General features: G+C 38.6%; 1 long non-coding RNA gene and 1 other non-coding gene across 3 annotated transcripts; one reads left to right on the plus strand and one right to left on the minus strand.

Annotated features, from left to right (window-relative positions):
• Positions 1–4483: 4483 nt before the first annotated feature.
• Positions 4484–6385, minus strand: LOC123477364. 2 transcript variants are annotated; one of them, XR_006652565.1, is made up of 8 exons: positions 6115–6385; positions 5713–6043; positions 5467–5642; positions 5320–5405; positions 5182–5262; positions 4908–5123; positions 4767–4846; positions 4484–4709 (listed from the first exon to the last, which is right to left on the minus strand). It is a non-coding gene; the product is annotated as an uncharacterized LOC123477364 (long non-coding RNA). The 2 variants fall into 2 exon arrangements; XR_006652564.1 differs by having other exon boundaries at positions 5713–6051.
• A 954-nt stretch (positions 6386–7339) lies between these two features.
• Positions 7340–7503, plus strand: LOC116924098. Its single transcript, XR_004394752.1, has one exon. It is a non-coding gene; the product is annotated as a U1 spliceosomal RNA (small nuclear RNA).
• Positions 7504–16322: the final 8819 nt, after the last annotated feature.

Below are 16322 nucleotides of genomic sequence, written 5' to 3' on the forward strand. Positions count from 1 at the left end.
ACAAGGGACCATAGCAACGAGTTATATTCGAAGCAGTAACGCCTTTCTAATGGAAATGTCAAAAGAACTTCATTTTGGCTAACCCTGCTCTAGAGCCTAAACTGCCAGCAGTGTTGATTTCGAGAGGGGGGAGTAGCCTTGGCATCCGATGTGGAAGGCATGTTCAGCCGCTTCCGATTTCGTCCGTCAGATGCAAACAATTTATGTTTCCCGTGGAAAGAGCCCGATTTGCTGTATCACCTGATCTGCTGTATAGAACTTCTTCCATTCGGAGTCACGTGTTCACCTTTTATCGTGATCCATACCAGCCGGAGAGCAGCCATCAACGCTGGAGTCAAGGAGACGATAATTGAGGTTGTTAAGAGGAAATCGTATTGATAATGATTACCTGAGTTCATCCAGCTCCGTAGCATAGGGTTTAGAGGAAGCCGTTGCCAACGAGAAAGTGCTGACTACCGGCGATCTACACCTGCAAGGATGATTCTCAAATTAACCCGAGTTTGTTCACGCAATAGAAGGAAAAAAGCTGTGAAGCCAGTTCCAATTCCCGATTCACCCGGCTCTTACAATCTTTCAGCAATAAATATGATGAGGTACTTGGACTCGTATGGAATACTATTGCGGACGCTCTCGGTTTCCGAGTGAATAATCTGCAAAACGTCGAATATACCCGCGTCGGAATCACTAGCAAAGAGGCCAGTTTGTTTGTTTTGTTTTTTTCCTTTTGGGACATGTGCTTAATTATTCGTTAAGACGAAGATTAAATTGTGAGAGCTTGGCCTGAAAGGATCTGGTTGGGCAGAAGCTGTCAACGAGATCGACCACATCTGGTAGAAATCCTGGTTCGAATAGGCCCCAAGATTGGTGGATACGTTGTTGGTTTGGTGCCTGCTTCAGGGCGAGGCACACATCATGGAGTCTCAGTTACACTTCTTTCTGACGTATCCGAGGAGGAATACACCACCGTTATGTACCTACGAAATACTTATCGCGGCGGGTGGATCAGCATCCATCACATCAAGGCCAGCAACAAGTTAGCACCGAAGAAAACCGTTTCCATTCCTAAGTTAGCGCTGAACGCAGCGCTCCTGGGTTCCAGATAGGCAAGATTCGTCAGTAGTTATCGCACCCGAAAAATTAAGAGTCGGTTTTTTTGAACCGATAGTAGTACGGCACAAAATTGGATCTGGGCGACCACTTCTTACACAGCGGCGACAAAATACTTAATTTTTGATACTTAAAAAAGGCCAGGCTACTAGATTTCTTTTTCGTACTTAATTTCTATAAGATACTTAATTTTAATAGTCTACTGAAAAATTAATTAATTTTATAAACTACCGACTTTAAGGTTAATTTTTGGAAAAAAGAGTTAGCCGTGCTAGGATTTGACCAATGGACCTTTAGATTCGCTGTCTTATACTCTACCGCTACGCAACATCAGTTATTAATAAACGCACTAATTTAGCTAAAAGTGGTGATAAAATAGATAAAGTGATTGAAAATTTTCGGAGAATTTTTTGATGCATTTACAAACATGTGATTTTGCAGCTAAAGTTTTTAATACATTGAAAAGTAATGATCATACAAAATATATTTCATAAAATTTAAGTGGCATATATTTAAGTAAACAAACAAAATAACATTAAAAAATTTTGAACGTGGTTCAAAAACCCAGAAATCCCTTAGATTAAATAACTTATTCGAAGTTTTAGGCACCGATACTTGTGAAAAGGTGATGTAACCAAATATAGGGTTTTTGTAAAATTTTCATTGCATATTAGACCTAGTCTACCTAAAAATAGAGGCCATTATTTAACAGTGCAGTCGATGCATGAATTTTCATATGATTAAAATGAATGATTGTATATGTTTACTTGAAATCAAAACCTGACCGATTGGGCACTTTCAAAGATTTGCCAGTTGTTAAACCAAGGTGACATCAGTTTGACAAAATATTGTAACAATAAGTATTAATAGCCAAAGTCCTAATAGTATTGTATTGTAGTTTAAAATATTAATTAATCCAAATTTAAAGATTGTTAGTTAATCCTAATAAGCAAATGCATCAGTATTGTTGCAGACGGTCCGCCCGTCTCAGTACCCTTTGTGATGTCCGTCTCCTCACCCCATCTAGGTATGTGTATGTGTGGGCCCTGAGGGCCTGTGTTATAGTTGCCGAGTAAGGGCATGACGGTCTCGTAAGCTTGCAGCGAACGAAAAGAGGGGCAGTCGTCACTTGTCTCTCTTGTCGTCCCTTGTCCTGTCTCCCGTCGGAGGCGTACGTATGTGTGATGTGTGTGTAACAAACTGTAAGACTCTTACGTTCGTTTGAGTCGTCTAAGGAAGGTTTGAGGTGTTTGCCTGGCCACTTCTGCGTAGTGTTTAATATATGTGAGTACCCTATCTATTGGGTTTCCTTATTTTATTATTTATTTATTTATTAAGTTCATGTGCTTGGCCGAATCCGCTCGCCGGCCGAACACATTGCAACAGTATGCTACTCAGGATAGGCCTAAATGATTATAGACCTTAAACGGTTGCTTCATTGAACAGGATATTTCATCACATTTACCTTAATTTTAAATTTTAACTGTAAATAATTTTATCGATTTACGCCCTAAGCGAGGCTTTCATAGGCTATATATTTTCTTAAGACATAGCTCTTTCTTATGTTTCAAAATTGTTGCTTTCATTTATAATCGTTCAAGTTAATTTTTTTAAAACTGGTTCCATTTTACTTTATATTTGGGTGGGTTTTTGATAAGGACATTTGGGGCGTCTTGAGGATCAAGTTTTGTCCAACCCGATCCGACCTGGGTCTCCCTTCATTTTACTAAAATTTTAACCAGATGAAAAAATTGCGCGGGAAATTTCATTAGCCAATCAAATTCATTCATACCTGCGAATTGTCGATTTTACATCATATATATTTTCTTTAACAAAATATTCTCTACCCATTCGTCATCTAGCGGTTGAATATGAACTATTTATAAACGAATTGAAATAAAAAAGTTCCAGTATTAATTACCTTGAAGGACTTACTAACTCATGTTGACAATGTTGTGAAATTTTTGGTTCGTAAAATGTAACAAAAATTTACAAACACATTTTCTTTCAGAGATGAACCAACCTTTTAAAAAAATGACTTGCATCCAACTTAAGACAAAGATGTCTCTTTAGAATAAATATATTTGTCGACAAGTCCAGAATTATAAATGATTCGTCCGTCGATCAGCCCAGAATAATGCCGAAGAAGACGTAGTATTTTATTTTTAAAAATCAAAAGTTTAAAAAATCTTCTGCTTTTGAATTCGTTGTATTCCTTTTGCCTGACTGGATTAATAACTGCTTCAACAAATTTTTTTCTTCTTTTCATGGTCTTCCTTCTCGTCCCGTAGCCGTTCCCTTTCCCTTTCCCTTTCCCGTTCCTGTTCCTGTTCTTGTCCCTCTCCCTCTCCTCTCCTCTCTCCCTCTCCCTCTCCTCTCTCTCCTCTCCTCCTCTCTCTCTCCCTCTCCCTCTCCCTCTCTCCCTCTCCCTCTCCTCTCCTCCCCTCCTTATCTCCTTTCCTATCTTCCTCTCTCTCCCTCTACTCTCCTCTCCTCTTCTCCCTCCCTCTCCCTCTCTCTCTCTCCTCCTCCTCCTCCCTCTCCTCCCTCTCTCTCTCTCCTCTCCTCTCCTCTCCTCTCTCTCTTTCCCTTTCCTTCTCCTCTCCCTCTCAAACAAATGATGGATAAGATACACATATTATGTTGCATTTACACATAGTCACGTTTGATAATAAAGCCAGCAGAAATACTTATTGCCTCCTATTCTTTGAAAAGAAAAGTTCAGGTAACTTTGAAAGAAAAGTTCGATGTTGTTAGATTTAAATGTGTATTTCACATTTTTTTTTCCTTCCTTCTCCCTCTCCTCTCCCTCTCCTCTCCTCTCCCTCTCCTCTCTCTCTCCTCCCTCTCCCTCCTTCCCTCTCCTCTCTCCCTCTTCCGGTTTCTGTTCTTATTTCCTGGTGAGCGATATATGACGGCAGACGGTTTATTATTACATGAGGCAATTGTGCCAATTTAGGATCTACAAAAATTGTTTGTCGTTATGTCCATTCTGTGTAGTTTATGTAAATAATAGTACCTCTATTTTAATTACATTGAAGTGTAACCGCTTGGTTCTGTTCGCGAATGATCGATTGGCTTTGACCGTGATTTGATACGATTCAGCCTCAGCAGCAGCCGTCTCGCTGGCCTCGGCAGCCTAAGTCGACGGATGTCTTCTTTTCTCTTTCTATTATAAAAAAGAATGTTTAAAACTAGTATGTTTATTCTTGTATATATTTGTTACCCGTTTTTTATTTCTTTGTCCCATCCTTCCTCGTCTTCTCCTTCGTTTTGTACTGTTTCATTTATCAGATTCCTTTCTTTCTTCTTTTTTTGTTGTAAATAACAATAAATGTTTATAACTTGTATGTTTTTTTTTGTATATATTTGTTACCTGTTTTCCCATGCCTTTGCTCCTTCCTTCCTCGTCGTAAACTTCGTTTTGTGCTGTTTCATTATATAATTTCCTTACTTCCCTTTCTTGTTATAAATAACAATGTTCAAAATTAAATGTTTATTTTTATATATTTGTTATCTGTTTTCCCATTTCTTTTCTCCTTCCTTCCTCGTCTTCTTCTTTGTTTGGTGAAGTCTCATTATCTGTTTGCTTTGTACCCTTGCTGTGTTGTAACAAACAATATTTGAAATTTGAATTCTATTTTGTATATATTTGTTACCTGTTCCCCCATTTGTTCCCCCATATTTCAAAGTTTTTTTCTTCGCTTTGTACGCTCTCGTTATCTGATTGTCTTATTTTCTGTTTTATTGCAAAAAAAAATTTTTTAAACTTGTTTGTATATTTTGTATATATTTTTTACCTTACTCCCTATTCCTCTGTCCCATCTTCCATCGTATCCTTCTTCGCTTTCTACATTACCTGTTTGTCCAATTTTCTTTTTTGTAAAAAGAAATTATTTTAAACTTGTTTTTTTGTTTTGTATATAAATCTTATTATGATTCCATATTCCCCTGTCCAATCTTTCATCGTTTTCTTCATCGCTCTGTACGCTCTGATTACGTGTTTGTTCTATTATCTTTTTTGTTTAAAAAATCTTTTTAAACTTGTTTTTTTAGTTTGTATATACTTCCTACCGGATTCCATATTCCCCTGTTCAATCTTTCGTCGTTTCTTTCTTCGCTTTCTACTGTCTCGTTGTGTGATTTTCCTATTTTCTATTGTAAATTTAAATTATATTAAACTTATGTGTATATATTGTATCTATTTATTACCTGATTCTCTATTCCGCTGTCAAATCTTTCATTGTTTTCTTCTCACTTTCTACGCTCTCATTATCGGATTGCCTCTTTCTCTTTCTCTAATGTAAATAACATAAAAATCTTTAAACCTCGTGTGTATATTTTGTAGATATTTGTCACCTGTTTCCCTTTTCGATTGTCCCATACTTCCTCATCTACTTCTTTCTCTAGTCTCTCTAAATCTGATTGCATACTTTTCTCTTTCTCTGTCCTTTCCACCGTTCTCTCTTTTCTTTTTCTTTTACTGGCTCTCCCAGGCCACTGGCCATTCTCCTGACATAACTGTTGTCGTTTCTCTGAAAAACACAATTTAAAATTGTAAATAATAGATATTTTTAATACTAACTCCTAAATTATATAACTAACTACTAATTTGGTTTTTTGTTCCAATATTGATGCCAAAGTTGTTCACTTAGAAGACCGTCTCTTGATTTGGAATATTTAATTCCACCTCCTCTTACTAACACATACTTGGTGTGTTGAGTTCCATTGGGGTAACGGATTAAGCAAATTACTGAGGCACTGTAATTCGCTGCCATCTCATTAATCTTAGAACCAATACTTATATGGCAGTGAGACTTCTTACGATCTAGATTGTCCAGTTGTCTTTGGTCGAGGGAGTTCCAATGGTTTTGCACTCAGCAACCAACCATGGCTTGTTTCTTTGAGCTACCTCTTTTTTCCCTTTGTAAAACTCCTATAACACTTATAAATATAGTTCATTAGTATACAAATAAGAAAAATGAATTAAAACACTCGAAAACCTACCTTGAACGCAGTAAGTCTCTGTTGTTGATCCGTATCTCGTCGTTTTACTGTTCTTCCTTTAATGTTCCTGAAATTCTGGAACTGTTTTTTTCTTTTCTATCAAAGCTTCATCCAGCCTCCTCCTTGCTACGTCTTGTTCTTCCTCACAACTTTGGTCACTCTCCGATTCTGAAATCATTTTCTTATGGTGATAATGTAAATAAACAGTTTTCGATTTCGATCGATAATCGTATATTCTTTTACATGGAACGCAGAACTTGGAACGGTACTGCGCGGAAGCCAACGTGGAAATGGGAGGAGTCAGAAGTGTTGGAATTTGACGCGGTAAATGATAAAAAGGTTTTATGAATTGTGGTTCAGCAAAATCCCATTCGCTCTCCAGTCTGTCATATACTGCTGAATACATATATAGATGATAACAAATGGTTTACAACACGAATGAAGAAGAAAACGTCAAACGATGCTACAAACATTACGACATCAAATAGAAAAAAAAATAGTTCAATATGGGACCCCACCCTTGGCCAACTCGATTCTTCTCTTACTATTCATTACGTAAAAATATAGTAGAGATAACTGCTTTTATAAATTTCATGCCTGCCGCACACTGTGTCTACAGTCTAGCATTTCTTTTTACCTTTTTTTTTTTACTTTTTCTCCTAGGTTTTTTTCGATATTAAATCTGAAAAAGAAAATCTGTAACCCGCCCTTTTCCTACAGGGAAGCGTACATCTATACCCTATCGATGTTATATTGCACTTAGCAGACGTTCTATTTTCTCTGGCTTCCTCCTACTCCCCTTGAATAAAGATCGAGATTAGTGGATCGTCGTTTTTTTACAGACGAGAAACGGGGAGTAGTCTCTCCATATTTCACCCGTCAGCGCAGCCCGTACAGAGCAGGAAAAACCACTATAATTTAGCTTCCCCTTACCGTTTTCATTAGAGATGAGATGAAATGATGCCTAAATTGAATTTCCTTTGAATTGCTTTTGCATTTAGATTTGCTCCGAGTAAATCGAAAATAATCGAAGGGAGATTGTGTAAATATGCAATTATGTTAAATACGTGAATCTGCTTATTTTACATGGGCGTCCACGCACATTTTCCCATCGGCTTTCCTCAGGGCTGTGTATCGTTGGAAATTATCCCATTTTGCTCCAAATTGTTTTAGTTTAGTTTTTGTTTAGTTTTAATTAGTTTGTTTATTTTTTGACATGCTTATTATACTTACCTGGCTCAGGGGCAACCATGATCACCAAGGTGGTTCCTCCAGGGTGAGACCTTTCCATTGCACTAAGGATGGGCTGACCCTTGCGATTAATCCAAATGTGATTAACTCGAGAGTACAATTTTTGGTAGTGGGGGACTGTGTTCGCGCCGTCCTTTGAGCAGCAGAAACTATAATACTAACTGAACCAGACTTTGTCGAATACTTTTCACTTGGTAAATTAGTCACTGTGTGATCAAAACCATTGCATTAAAGGTGTTATTCTTTATTTATATATGCAAACTATTAAGGGAAACGCAAAGATTGCATTGGTCAAGCCCGATAAGAAAGTCACTTATGATGCCTAAACTGTGTAAAGTTGTTTCGGTATACGTGGTAATGCCAGATGTCACCAAATTCAACTGATGGTAAAACATGCTCAAGCTCCTTATGTGATGTCCAGTATCCATTCTCGATGCTGTATGGGCAATCACATCTTACATCATTGAGCTTCGACAGGTATCTTCCTTTAGCATCTTTTGGTGACGTTGAAGAGTAACTGGATAAATCAAACAATTCTATGACAGCATCATTGAAAAGTTCTTCCATGTTCTCATTTGGCATTCCTATTCTAAAATGTAGCCATGATTATTAATGGAAAATATACGCGTTTCACTTTATTACTATTTAGTGTTGTTTTGAATTTTCTTGTTTACATTTGGATAGCCCTATCCACGACATAAAAAGGTGACCATTAATTTTCAGTTTGCGACAATATAATTAGGCTCAATCTCTTACCCAGATGATGGTGCTAGTTATCAATGCGCTGAAACACAGAAAAATTTACTGAGAGGAGAATTTTTAATGCTAAACTTGTTTTCCTATTCAAATCCAAGCAAAACAGGGTGGGATTGGAAAAACAATGGAGGATTGCGCCGTTGCCGGACTACAGGAATCCTGCTATCCACACCGTGAAAGAGGTCTATTCCCCTACTAGCTGAAAGTAAACGAAATTTTCTACTATTTCTCTACCTTTTTCGTTCTACTACGCATGGTAGCCGAAAAATAGGAAAAAGGTAGAAACCAAACGAATATCGACTCATGGGCATGCAATAAATTCGCTATTACAAGAAGAACCAAAAGATCAATACGACAAGAAGTAGAATTCCTGTTAAACGACCCCTTTGAAGAAGCAGAATTCGGAAAACGCCTATACAGCATCTCATATGCAGAGTTGAAACGAGCTTCACGAGAGCTTGAGCTTTAGCTTAAAAGCTCACTCATTTTGTGAGCTTTGAGCTTGAGCTTCGCTCTTTTTGAAAAAGTTTGAGCTTGAGCTTGAGCTTTTGCCTCATGAGCGGGAGCTCACGCTTGTGGCGCCATCTAGCGGCCAAAATTGAAAGTGGTTGCCAAAATGAGACAAGTGTCCACGTTTGGAGGTGGAAAGCTGTCTGTGCTACTTGCTAATAGCCTAGCCTATACTAGTTGCTTAAGCAGACCGTTTTATAAACGAAGGATCTCTTAAAGCCTCCCTTAAAGATTTGGATCGTTTTACTACCATTAAGAAAATTTTTGTGTAAGTGTCTGCCTGCTAACAATTTTTTATTTATTTGTGACATTCGTTATTTTGGTAACAAGAAATTAAACATAATTTTAATATCAGAGAATTCAACAGCGCGTCACCATCCTCCGCTGCATGCGAACGACTTTTTAGTACAGCAGGACTCGTCTTTGTACCGAAACGAAGTAATTTGTCTGATTCCAACTTCGATAAACTCGTCTTCATGAAACAAAACGGTGTGTCATCTAGGAAATGGAAGAGTTCTCCATAGAAGACTCATCAAAAATGATCAATGATTCTAACTTGGCGTATTTTATTAATTACTTTTCTCGGTCTATCCATTTGAGATTTGTCATTCTCATTCAATGTTAGACCATTGAGCATTGACCACTTTCTCGTGAAAGCAAATCTGAAAAAAATACACCGTTTTGATTGTCAGTTATCAAAGGTAATCTATTAATAAAAAGAACTTGGAAATGAGCCTGAGCGAACGTGAGCTTGAGCGAAGCTCAACTTCTTTTGTGCGAGCTTGAGCTTGAGCTCCGCTCACTTTTAGGCCGTGAGCGGAGAGCTTGAGCTAAGCTCACGTTTCGGTGAGCTAGTTTCAACTCTTCTCATATGCCTGAGGATGAATTCGTTTCAGACTTTAAAAATATGACACGAATAGAAGAAAACGGAGAAATACGTAAACAAGACTCAATAATATGCATAAAAACCTCAAATACTCACAAACAAGTGACCATCTACAAAACTGAAATTTATAATATTATACGGAGCCGTGCAACAAAAACACGTCCCGATGGAGGTTCAACACAATAAATTATCAACTATCGTCCATGGAGAAACATCTGTGCATCTCACTGAAAGACGAGAACGCAGGAATGAACCGCTTTCAAATTCAACAAAAATGCAGCAGACCAGACGATATAGATGACAACTAGCAGTGGGTATATTCGAATCCCTAAATACCAACTTATAAGTATTAGAAAACATCCATTTACCAGTTAGAAGAAATAGGACTAGTATAACGAGGATCAGTAACGACTACCATAAACTCGCCTATTTTCGGAGGATTAACCAAATCAAATGACGAGCATGGAAACATAATATGGGAAATGATCAGTTGGGGAATTCTGTAAAATAAAAAACCACTAAACGAAAAATGTATGACTTACAACAGAATGAGTATCATGATGACGAACACACCTGACAATTCACGGCAATGGATAGAACCGGATTACACCCGCCTTGGACCGAAAATGCTTGACATTAAAAATAGAAAGATTGCGCCTAGGACACCTTGACTTGAGCCTTGAATATAAAAACCCTCGTCAAATGAGAACCTTATCAGCAGCAGCTATCAAAGCCTTGCGTAAACAGCAATCATTAACCGGGAAACCTGTTCCAACTAAACCACCATTAAACAAACGACAAACGCCGATTCAAACTTCGAAAATGAAACAAGTGTAAATCTATTCACAAGCACGAATCCCACAACGAAATCCATAGAGATTTACCCCACACCGAAACCAGGAGTAACAACACCTCCGTTCGTTACCATGGTGGCGCATGGCTTTACCGCATACTTTAAAAAATATTGTCTAAACTACACACATTTTTTTGTAACTTACTTGTAAGTTTTTGAATTATTCACTGGAGCATATTTTTAAGATTACCCTTATAAGTTAAGTTTAAAACAATCTATCTAATGTGTTAAAGAGAATTTTTTAAATTTGTGACGGTCAAGCTTTTTTCGCCGTCGTTTCCCGTTGCTGACAGAGGCATGAGTTTCCCTATTGTTTTTTTACCCGCTTCTGTCGACTTGGGCTTGGGCGAAACAAAACACGAACAGTGTTTTATGCTACCCTCCCCTAATTGTTGCTAGGGCCCCTGCCGGCAACAGGACAAGAGAAGACGACGAGTTTGGAACTGACCAACCATTCGAAGATAGGGACGAAAACAGAAATAGTGAGACGCAAGAAGAAAGACAGTACGAGGAGGAAGAGTATGGAGCTGATAATCTGAACGAAGAACTTATACAGACACGCAGTTGCCAGAATTCTATGATGAAGACTCTCCCGCTAGCATCCGCTGTAGAAGCCGGAAAAGTTTGGGAAAGGATGTTGGCCGAGATCGCGTTTAAACGGAGGAAGTTCACTTACGACCTTCTTCACATCCCTCAAGAAACGATACGAGAATTCTTTTTCAAAAAGAAGAAGGGAGAAGAACAGTAAAAAGTGAAAATGATATCTTTCACACAATATTCACTAGTGGAAGGACTCTACTACACGGGAATGTTTCAGAAGAGAGATTTGACATTACGGATCTCTTTTTGAGCTATAATGCCGATATTGACGTCATGGGAAATGGGTAAACCCTTGCGCACAGGCCAACCGCGAACAACAACGTACATCTCTTAAAGATTCTACACTTCCACCACTGTCGATTGACCGCGTGAAACTGCCTGGGTAACCCCTTTGATAGTAACCGTCGCGTTAAATAACAAATAAAGTACCACTTCTTCAGGTAGGTCCCCTAATATTGTCACGTGGTCAATGACCACGTTATGTGATCTGATTAGTATTCAATACTACCGGACGTGTGAACGTCAATGTTTCCCCCGTATATAGTCCCCCCGTAGTCGTGTATCGGGTCTCAGTCTTAGTCTTGTTAACCGTGAATACAACGCGTTGCTACAATATTATCATTAAGCTGTAATGGAGAAATCGTCCTTCACTATGACTCAAGAATCGACCGCCCTAAGCGCGTGTGACCTTTCACACAACACAGGTATCAACTAGCGAACTTTAGCCGCTACAAGATTGAGCTAATAGTCACCGTGCGGTATGGCCACCACGACATTGGTGAGAGACACGACGAACCTGACGCATAGGAAAATACCCACAAGACTACATCGCGGACGACGAAACAGCGATTACCGAACGGCTACAAACATAACATAAGGCTGGAATCATCGTTACCATTTGTATAGAGAACGCATTTTTTTATGTTTTGCTCGTTAGGCATTTGACCATTAACCTAAATATGCTTGTAGCTATGTGCCTTATAAACTTAAAAATGTTGTGTATACCGTGATATCCTCTTGAATATGTATACATAAACCAGCTGCGCCACATGTTATCCCTATTTGGTATGGAAGTTGGCGGTCCATCTTCTTTTTCTGATAGGGGAAGGGGATATATCGAGCTGGAACCGCTTTCATTGTGGTTGTCAGAAACTTGCTGGTAACGAACCTCTTTGGTTATGCTTGTCGGCAACTTGCTGTAATAACGAAGTGTAAGTGACACGTAGTGTATACACTACGTCATCACCTGTGGGGATTCTTGCCGCTGTAAGTGCGCTAAGCAATAAGTCACCATGACGAGGAGCCAGAGAGAGCGCGTAGTGCATCACTGTTAAAAAGGGTTTTATTTTTCGAAGGTTTTCAACCTTCGAAAATTTGTAGGAGGTTTCGAAAATTGAAAAACGTAAAAAATACACTGCGAAATTTGAACGTAAAAAACCTTTTCGTTATTTGAATGTTTGAAACCTTCGATTTTCAAACTACTGCCTAATATCGACGGTATAACGGGATTTTAGCGTACTGAAATAAGAAAATAACATACTTTTATTCGTTTTTACCATACTTAAACTCAAATGATTATACTTATGAAATTGAACATACTTAAAAAAATAGTAAAGTTTTTAGATAAGTATTTTTAAAGAAATTAAGTACTTAAAAAAAATAAAGTGCCTAAGTTAACGTACTTTATTTTTATTTACATACTTATTTGTAAAACAAAAACTTTTCATTAAAGTATTTTATAGAAAAGCAAGTGCTTTCATACTTTTATTTCAATTTCTCGTCGCCTACGTTACCTCACACACTCACATTTCTCAATTACCTCACATTTTTGTGAGGAAACAAAAAAAAATTCTAAGTCCTTATTCGAATCCCCAATATACATAGCAAAATAAATTGTTATTTATAAGAACAATTAGCTAAGTGGTTAGAGCGGGTGACTAGCGATCTTGTCACAAAGAGGTACAGTGTTCAAAGGTAAAATACTTCGAAAAATGAAAGTTTCGTTTGGCGTAATTCGAAACGTGGAAACTAATTCAGTTTTCGAAGGTTATTAACCTTCGATCTGGGTTGTTGACAATTCAAAGGTTTTTTCATTCGAAAAACGAATGACTTTTTTAACAGTGATGACTCATACGCCACGCCCACCTCATGCTGTTACCGCCTAGGTATGTTGCAGATTCTTCTATGGCGTGCACCATAGTCCCTAGCCAAGTAGTATATAAACCTGTCCCTTTCGCTATTTAGCTCAGAGTTGCATGAAATCGTATCTCGTGTAGTACTTGTACTGGGATAATAAATACACGGCCTATGAACTCTTACAGCAGGATAACTATGGTTTTAAAAAATTTTTGATCAATGACTGTTATTATTGGTGGGTTTTTGTTATTCTTTAGTTTTTGTTAATTTGTTACATTATTCGCCTTCTGTTTTATCCTGAAAATCACAGGGATATTTATCATTAGCACCTCGCTCGGATATTTTGGTGAATGGAGTCCTAGGAGAATTTGTCTATCCTAGCCCGAATTCCACCGTCTTTTTACCTGAACATTTACAAATGGATTTTTAACGTAGAACAGCGGCAAATTCGGGCAAGATTGTTCCATCTCACCAGTGCTCCCTCACAGTCTCTGCCCATCGGTTCAATCTCTGTCAACTAAAACGCCCGCTGTAGTGGACCGTCTTCCCTGTCCTTGCCCCTGCCCGCCCTCTCCATCACAGTTTCTGCTCGTCGACCCACTCGCTGCCCACAAAAAACCCGCTGTAGTTGCCCGTCAGCTCCCTTACAGTCTCTGGCCGTCAAGCTCATCTCTGCCCGTCAATCAACAATGGATCCGCAAAAACGCCCAGTATAGTGACCAGTCAATCCTTTTGTTGCCTCTGTTCATTTCTCCTCTCTGAGTATCTGCCCGTCGACCCACTTACTGCCCGTCAAATTGCCCGCTGTAGTTGCCAACCCACTCTTTACCTCTGCCCGTCGATGCACTTGCTGCATTTGCCCGTCACATCACTCAAATCTGTCCGAAAACACTCTCTCTGCCCGTCGACGCACTCTCTTTCCGCCAAAACGCCCGCTGTAGTTGCCCGTCGACCCTATCGTTGCCTTTGCCCGTCCGCCCCCTCATAGTCTGTGCCCGTCAATCCAATCCCTGTATCTGCCCGTCGACTCACTCACAGTCTCTGCCCGTCGACCCAATCACTGCCGGCCAAAATTTCCGCTGTATTTGCCCGTCGAATCACTCAACCTCTCTGCCCGGCGTCCCACTCGCTGCACACAAAAATGCCCAATGAAGTTGCCCGCCAACTTATATATTGCCTCTGGCTATCTAATCCCTAACAGTCTTTGCCGTCGATAAACAATCAATCAGCAAAAATAACTACTGTAGGGGGCCCGTCGACCATATCGTTGCCTCTGTTTATCATCCTACTCACAGTCTCTGCCCGTCAACCCACTTAGTGCCCACCAAAATGTCCGTTTTAGTTGTCCGTCAACCTATTTATTGCCCCTGTCCGTCGGCTCACATGCTCTCGTCCACCCGTCCTACTTAATGCCCATGGACTGAAAAATTGTCAATTTCCACGATTTCATCCACCTTTTAGTCTTCCAAAGTCCTATCCCACCAATTCCTCCCAACGCCAACCAATCACAGGGTGCGTGCATTGCAAAAGACTCAAAACTCCTCCCACATTTTGCCTTAGATTTTTATAGAGTATAGATTTGGCAAACTGATGTCACCTTGGTTTAACAACTGACAAACCTTTGTAAGTGCCCAATCGGTCAGGTTTTGATTTCAAGTCAACATATACATTCAGTCATTTTAATCATATGAAATGCGTCGACTGCACTATTAAATAATGGCCTCTATTGTTAGGTAGACTAGGTCTAATATGCAATGACAATTTTACAAAAACCCTATATTTGGTAACATCACCTTTTCACAAGTATCGGTGACTAAAACTTCTTCGTTTTCAAAACCATGTGTTAATCTTAAGAAACCAAACTTAAATTAAGCAATAAGGCTAACTATTTTTGGCAAACATAAGCCCATCTCAAGACAGGTTGCCTGAACTAAGTTACTAGTTATAACTACAAATCAGTTATTTTATCTAAGGGATTTCTGGGTTTTTGAACCATGCTTAGAATTTTTTAATGTTAATTTTGTTTGATTTCTGAAATATATGCCACTTAAATTTTATGAAATACATTTTGTACGATCCTTACATTTCAATGTATTAAAAAACATGTTTGTAAATGTATAAAAAAAATTTGCGAAAATTTTCAATCACTTTATCTATCTTATCACCACTTTTAGCTAAATTAGTTCGTTCTTTAATAACTGAGGGGGAGTTGCGGTGGAGTATAAGACAGCGAATCTAAAGGTCCATGGTTGAAATCCTAGCACGGCTAACTCTTGTTTTCAAAAATTAACTTCAAATTACTGAATTTTTCAGTAGCCTATTAAAATTAAGTATCTTATAGAAATTAAGTACGAAAAAAAAATCTAGTAGGCTGGCCTTTTTTAAGTATCAAAAATTAAGTATTTTGTCGCCGCTGTATGGCAACCATTAAGGGTGTCTCAACTTAACTATTGTATTTTGTGGACTCACAATGGTCGTGTTAAGGGTTCGTAAGAGATGCGTTGCTGCCACCCTATGAGAGATGGTCTCTTTGTCTTCTTTTATACCCAGAGAGCACCACAGGATATTAATCAGCATTTTATCACTTATTATTTTTTTATTTTTAGGAATCCAGCTACTCTTTGTATTGGTTGTGAGATGTCGGGTCCTTTCTTTTATACACTTTCTTTTTTCTCCTCTAGGTTCGTAGAACACCTCGAGAGATAGAACTTCTTCGTGTAAATAATGCAATTGTGTTACAGCATGAGGCTTTCTTCGGATGGCGTCTCCACTGGCCCCGGACAGTCCCGGAGAAGTCTTTTTCTTACAATTCTCACATTTTAGATCTCTGAGTCGGCATTTTCTGGTTCACTATCACTGATTACAATTTCTTCGTGGTGGTTAAAAACACATATTTCATGGTTGACTGAGATTGCCTACACACTTTTCAGCATTTGCTTAGTTTCTTTTTAGAGTAGGTACTTGAAACACTTAAAACGCTAGTCCGTGGTTCTGCTTCTTTAGTGCTAATATCTTTGAGGTTTTTGTTCAGGGTTTTATTTGACTGCTTACTGTGGGTTTTTTTCTCGGCAATCCTTGTTATTCATTTTGTAACTGTGACCTCGTTTTACGCGATTCAAATTTTTTTATGTCAGTAAATATCTAACCCTTTTCTACTATCACCGTAGTTATCAGTTTTTGTTTGGTTTTGTTTAGTCTCTGTCTCTGGTGTGTATC

Source organism: Daphnia magna, unplaced genomic scaffold (assembly GCF_020631705.1).
Source record: "Daphnia magna isolate NIES unplaced genomic scaffold, ASM2063170v1.1 Dm_contigs021, whole genome shotgun sequence".
NCBI classification, from domain to species: Eukaryota; Metazoa; Arthropoda; class Branchiopoda; order Diplostraca; family Daphniidae; genus Daphnia; species Daphnia magna.